Raw genomic sequence first — 5,643 nt, forward strand, 5'->3', positions numbered from 1 at the left:
CGTGTCCCGGCTCCACATCGCCGCATGTGGGTGTCCCCTCCTTGTTCAGTCCGCGCTGTATGCGCCGCGCCAACTCCTGCACACTTTGCGGTCTGTCAGGTCCGTGTGGCTTACAGGACACAGACGGCCAAATCTTCTTGAATCCGGGACTACTGGTGGTTCTGTTCGATGATGTGCCAGTTCGGTTTGCATTCCGGGTAAATGGGGAAGGTGTTATAGTCTGACTGGTTAACTCACTATGTTTTATTATTTGGAAGATATAAACTAGTGGAAGGCAACATTTAGAAGCGGCTTCATGTTCTTTATCTTGACTTATTCCTAGGATCACACGTGAGCTGGGGCCCGTCCTCCTTGTGGAGCACTTGGTCCTCCGCTGTCCTCTGTTGTCAAGTGGCCACGGTTGCGCGGTTTGTCCTTTCGTCTGCAGAGATAAGCTTTTAGATTAACTTTTTATCTCTCACTCTTTGTATTTGGAGCTGAGCATGAACTCACTACCATCCGACTAGAAGGGCACTATTTTCCCAATCTTTTTTAGTAGTTAGAAATTGAGTTTATGTTCTGTGCTTTTTTGTAATAATGCATACGTCTGCTTCTCATGCTGATGGGGGTTTAGTTCTGTTTGCGATGCTCTTTGGGTCCCATCTACAGGAGTCATTTGTTATTTGCTCATGGCTCTAAAAGACTAGTTTTTGCATACACGTGTATCTTTGTGTAATTTGCTTTAATTTTCTTCACTCGGACATATGTAAGGTAGCTAAAACATAAATTGAAGTTTAAAGTGCCCTGAAGCCTTATACAACCAGTAAACATGAGGATTTTTAACCAGTGTGGCAAGCTGGTTTGGTGAGGAAATGATTGCAGGGCCTGTCCCTGAAGGGGCCCCAAGGAAAGCTCATCTCCTCTTTTTCTTTTATTTTGTCTTGTTAATCCCCACCAGAGGATATTTTTCCATTGATTTTTGAGAGAGTAGAAGGGGGATATAGAGAGAGAAACATTGATGTGAGAGACACACCAATTGGTTGCCTCCGGAATGTACCTACAACTCAGGTATGTGCCCTTGACCAGGAAGTGAACCCAAGACCCTTTGGTGAGTGGTCCAATGCTCTAACCACTGAGTACACTGACAGAGCGAGCTCATCTCCTTTTGACAACCTTCCTTCTTGGCCTGGTCTTGGGTCTCTGCCCTTTACGGATAGCAGCCCAAGACCCTGGTGGCCTGTGATTGTGTCTTTCATGACACTCTCCAGTTCGAGTCCCTGACCCCTGTGCCTAGGTAAGTTCTGACTCTGCTGTGCCCTCATTCTTCAGTCATCCCCCTGGCTGTCTTTTCCTTTTTTCTTTTATTTTAATGTCTCTAATTGACACAAAGCATACCACTTTTCCTTGTATTATTCCTACATGGTTGCAAATTCTGCCCTTCACTCTTGGTCTTAAAATGAGATTCCTTCAGGGGACATATCCTTGAGTGGGGCAGTTTCACTTTTTTTTCAGAAACTACTGACCATTGAGGAAGTGGCCACATGTCTTACCCTAGGGTGTTGGGATTCTGCCCAGAGGACCCTCTAGGAAACTCAGGCATAGGAATTCTGGGGTGAGGACAGATGGGAGTGTCAGGTCTGGTGAAGGATCTGTTCTGGGAAGTCGTCAGTGAACTACAGTGTAGCTTCAGGCTTGACAGGTTCCCAGTGTCACCTTTGCAAGAATAGTGATGTCCGTCTGTCCCCATGAGGTAGCAGTTGTTTTATGTTTCAAGCTTGGTCCTTACACTGTCATTTCCCTCTTCCCATAGTTCTGTTCTTCATTCCTCTCCACTCAATGTCTGGCCTTCCTGATGAGCCCATTCTCAGATCTTTATTCTATTTGTTGCTACGCTTGTTCTTCAGGTCACTCTTTTTTTAAAAAAAAAAATACATTTTATTGATTTTTTACAGAGAGGAAGGGAGAGGGATAGAGAGCTGGAAACATCGATGAGAGAGAAACATCGACCAGCTGCCTCCTGCACACCTCCCACTGGGGATGTGCCCGCAACCAAGGTACATGCCCTTGACGGGAATTGAACCCGGGACCCTTCACTCCGCAGGCCAACGCTCTATCCACTGAGCCAAACTGGTCAGGGCTTCAGGTCACTCTTGTTCCTTACTTTTATGCACCCTTCTCTGGAATCACACCAGCCAGTCCTGTCATTTGCCATCTTCTAATTTTCTCTTCAAACATTGTCAAACCATTTTGTTGGAATATGTAAGTTGTGTATTTCTAGTATGTGTATCCATATCTATATCTATATCTATATATAACCTATATGTATAAAAGGCTAATATGCAAAGTGTCCCCTTGGGAGTTCGATCGGGAGAATTGGAGTGGGATTGCTGCTTGTGACGTACACTCACCTCCAGGGGGTGGCATGGAACATGGCAGGCGACCAGCTGCAGCAGCGTGGTGCTGAGGGAGCTAGGGAAGGAGTAGGCAGGCAGGTGGGGAGGCAGGGGAACCTGATTGTCCCTGATCATTGGTCAGGCCTAGGAACCCTACCCATGCATGGGCCTCTAGTTATACTATAATGTAATGTAGTATAATATAACATAATCCTATCTAATAATAGACAAGCATAGTAATTAACCATACCTCCAATACGATTCCCATTGGCTAATCAGGGCAATATGCAAATTAACTGCCAACAAAGATGGCGGCTAGTTTGCATACTGAAGGCAGGGCAGGACAGTGCCATCCCGCCTGCCCTGCTGCCATCCGGGCCTGGTATTGCGACCCTGGCGGCAGGCGGCCCATATGGGAACAGACCCAGGGCTGGCAGTGGGACCGGCCACACCCACAAATGGCCCTCGGGGGATCCCCAGCTGACAGGTGCTAATACCCCGATCTGCCACTGGCCACACCCACAAACGGCCCTCCCGCGGGGATCCCCGGCTGATTGGTGCTAATGCACCGATCTGCCCAAACTTACACCCGGGCAGCCTTTGCCCTGCATGAACTATGCAGCCGGGAGAAGGGAGAGGGGAGAGGGGCCGCTGGGAGCAGGGCGGGAACTTCCCGGGGTTTGTGTCAGGCAGCCCAGAGCAGAGTGCAAACTATCCCGGGGGGCAGCTGCTTGCTCATTCACGTACTCGCTCACTCATTCGCTCATTCGCTCACTCATTAGTCACTCACTCAGCAAACCCTCTCAGGTCCCTGGCACCAGGCCAGGCAGTGAAGGTGAAGCAGGATAAGACAGGGCTATGTCCTCAAGATGTCAGTAACTCAGTATGCAGCCAGGAGAGGGGCCCCAGGCTGCTGGGAACAGGGGGGAACTTTCCCGGGGTGGGCTTCAGGGAGCCCGGAGTGAGGCCGGAACTTCTGCCTGTTGCCATGGCAATGTGGCAGAAATTCCCGCTCCTTAGCTGCTTGCTCATTCACTCACTCATTATTCACTCACTCAGCAAACCCTCTCAGGTCCCTGGCACCAGGCCAGGCACTGAAGTTGAAGCAGGATAAGACGGAGCTATGTCCTCAAGATATTAGTACTTCAGTAGGGCGAAGCAGGCACATGAACGAGGCAGTTGTATGCACAGATGCAGGGTACTGGGTTCTGTGAGGGCTGTAACTAACGCCGACTTAGTTCTCTTGATAAAATGGGGCCTCGGGAGCCAGGCCGCCCAAGCTTGTAGGCCTGTGGCTAGGCCAGGAGTGGCCGGGATCCTGGAACATGACAGAGGGTGCAGGTCGGGCTGAGGGGTCTGGCCCCACCCCTCACCCTCACCCCTGGGTGCACAAATTTTTGTGCACCAGGCTACTAGTAGCATAATAATGTTCCTGTATATTTCAGTTACATTAGAATGCTATACTTTTTATTTCAGATGATAGGATCAGAAATAAGAAAGGAGAATTGATTTAAAAGCAAGATCTTACTGTAGATATGGAATCCCAAGAAAAGTTATCTGGCCCGACCAACGGAGAGGGTCCTGGATGTGGAGACACCCAAGAACCAGAAGGATGGACAGAAAGACATCAGAGAAGCACTTCAAGTGAGAGAAGGTATAAGTGTGATGAACATGAGAAAAGATTCACTCTGAACTCGAGCCTCATTAGACAAAAGAGAATTCACACTGGAGAGAGACACTGTTCATGTAACGTCTGTGGCAATTTTAATGCAGAAGCCCACAACGTATTGACCGTCAGAGAATACGTAGCCTGTTTTATAGGTTAAAACTGTATCAGTGTGAGGAGTGCAGAAAGCCTTTATCACAATTCACACATCCATGGACCTGCACTGGTGAAATGCCTTTCCAGATGGTGAGTGTGGCAAAGCTTTTCATGACAGCTCAGCCACATCCGACACCAGAGGACCTGCACAGGGAACAAGGCACACCAGAGTATCGACTGGGGGAAATGCGTCAGCCTGAGCTCAGGCCCTAGAGTGTGAGGAGGGTGGGAAGACCTCAGTTACAGCTCACATCTGGGACCCAGAAGAATCCACATGGGAGAGGAGCCCTGGTGACACACGTGTGCGGAGCTACTCCTGGCACCCGTTCTGAGGACACCAAGATGCACGCTGGCGATGGTGTTGCCCTAACAGTGCTGGGCTCTCCACTCCCTGCCACTCATTCCAGAGTCACGTGAACACAGCCTCCAAGCAGCATGGGATGCTTTGCCCACTGAACACATCACCTGCTGAGCTGGGGCGCTGAATGGGCCCATTCGTGTTGTCAGACTCTTCTCAGAAGTCAGTTGCTCAGGAAATCTTAGTGTTTATATTCCTCTTCCCCTTCTCTCCTCCCTATTTTCTGAACTACTTTGAAAAAAAAGAAAGCCAACACCTCAATATTTGGTTAACTTGATCAAATACATTAACCTATCAATTATTTAAACTAAAAACATGGTGAAAGACAAAAACTATTTTGTTATACTGGAATGGGTTATGCTTTGCAGGGCCGGAATGGGTCAAGGCTGGATGGATCGATCAACCTGCTGATCCACAGGGACCTTTCACATCTTTAACCAGACGTGGCAGACAAGCCCCACATAGTTTTTGTTTGTTAGTTTTTTGTAATTTAAAATAATAGCAACTCTTTAAGACTCTGCATATTTCACATAGAATCTGACTTACCAGATTTTCTTATAAAAATACTGGGCACCATTTTTGTCTGTTAATATTTGTATTCTATAAATGCCTATTTAAATCCTTAGCCAATTTTTCTATTGGCTTGTTTATATTTTTCTTACTTTTTTGTAAGAGGTCTTTGCATATTAGGAAAATTAGCCCTGTGTCGTTTAGATGTGACATATTTTGGTCTGACTTTGTAGCTGGACAAGTGGAATGAGAAGTTAACTAGAAGAGGATGTTCTGCCAAAAAAGACAGGAGCCTGCAAGCAGGCCATGTCAGAACAAAGGCTTGCAAGCAAGACTTATTGTTTAGAGGCAGAACTTTCCTTGAGGTGATAAATAGTCCATGAGGGCATGGAAAGTTCAAGGGAGGGTGCACTGCTGCAGGTGGAAAGAGTCTTTGTATAATATAGGAAATTAATAGTGTAATGGATAACTTAGCTCAGATGATCTCATAAGGATGCTTGTTAATCATTGTCACTTGCTGTACTCCGTTGTTATTTGCTGTACTCCCTGAATAAAAGCCATGAGAGCTTTGTGGGGTTTTC

The 5,643-nt window shown here is 47.4% G+C and overlaps 1 protein-coding gene and 1 long non-coding RNA gene across 4 annotated transcripts in view; both read left to right on the forward strand.

Annotated features, from left to right (window-relative positions):
* The window catches only part of LOC102767495, a 5,384-nt gene extending 312 nt beyond the window's left edge, over positions 1 to 5,072 (forward strand). Inside the window, exons 1-2 of one of the 3 annotated variants that reach the window (XR_001513946.1) lie at positions 1,064 to 1,273; positions 3,818 to 5,072. This is a non-coding gene — a long non-coding RNA (uncharacterized LOC102767495). Of the gene's footprint in view, positions 1 to 1,063; positions 1,274 to 3,817 lie in introns of those variants that run through there. The other 2 variants (XR_001513948.1, XR_001513947.1) reach the window with 2 other exon arrangements.
* LOC102766637 overlaps positions 1 to 5,643 on the forward strand; it is a 35,404-nt gene that overhangs the window by 8,554 nt on the left and 21,207 nt on the right. The gene's annotated exons all lie outside the window — the stretch shown is intronic.

The sequence above is a fragment of the Myotis davidii genome, unplaced genomic scaffold (genome assembly GCF_000327345.1).
Source record: "Myotis davidii unplaced genomic scaffold, ASM32734v1 scaffold1521, whole genome shotgun sequence".
NCBI lineage: Eukaryota > Metazoa > Chordata > Mammalia > Chiroptera > Vespertilionidae > Myotis > Myotis davidii.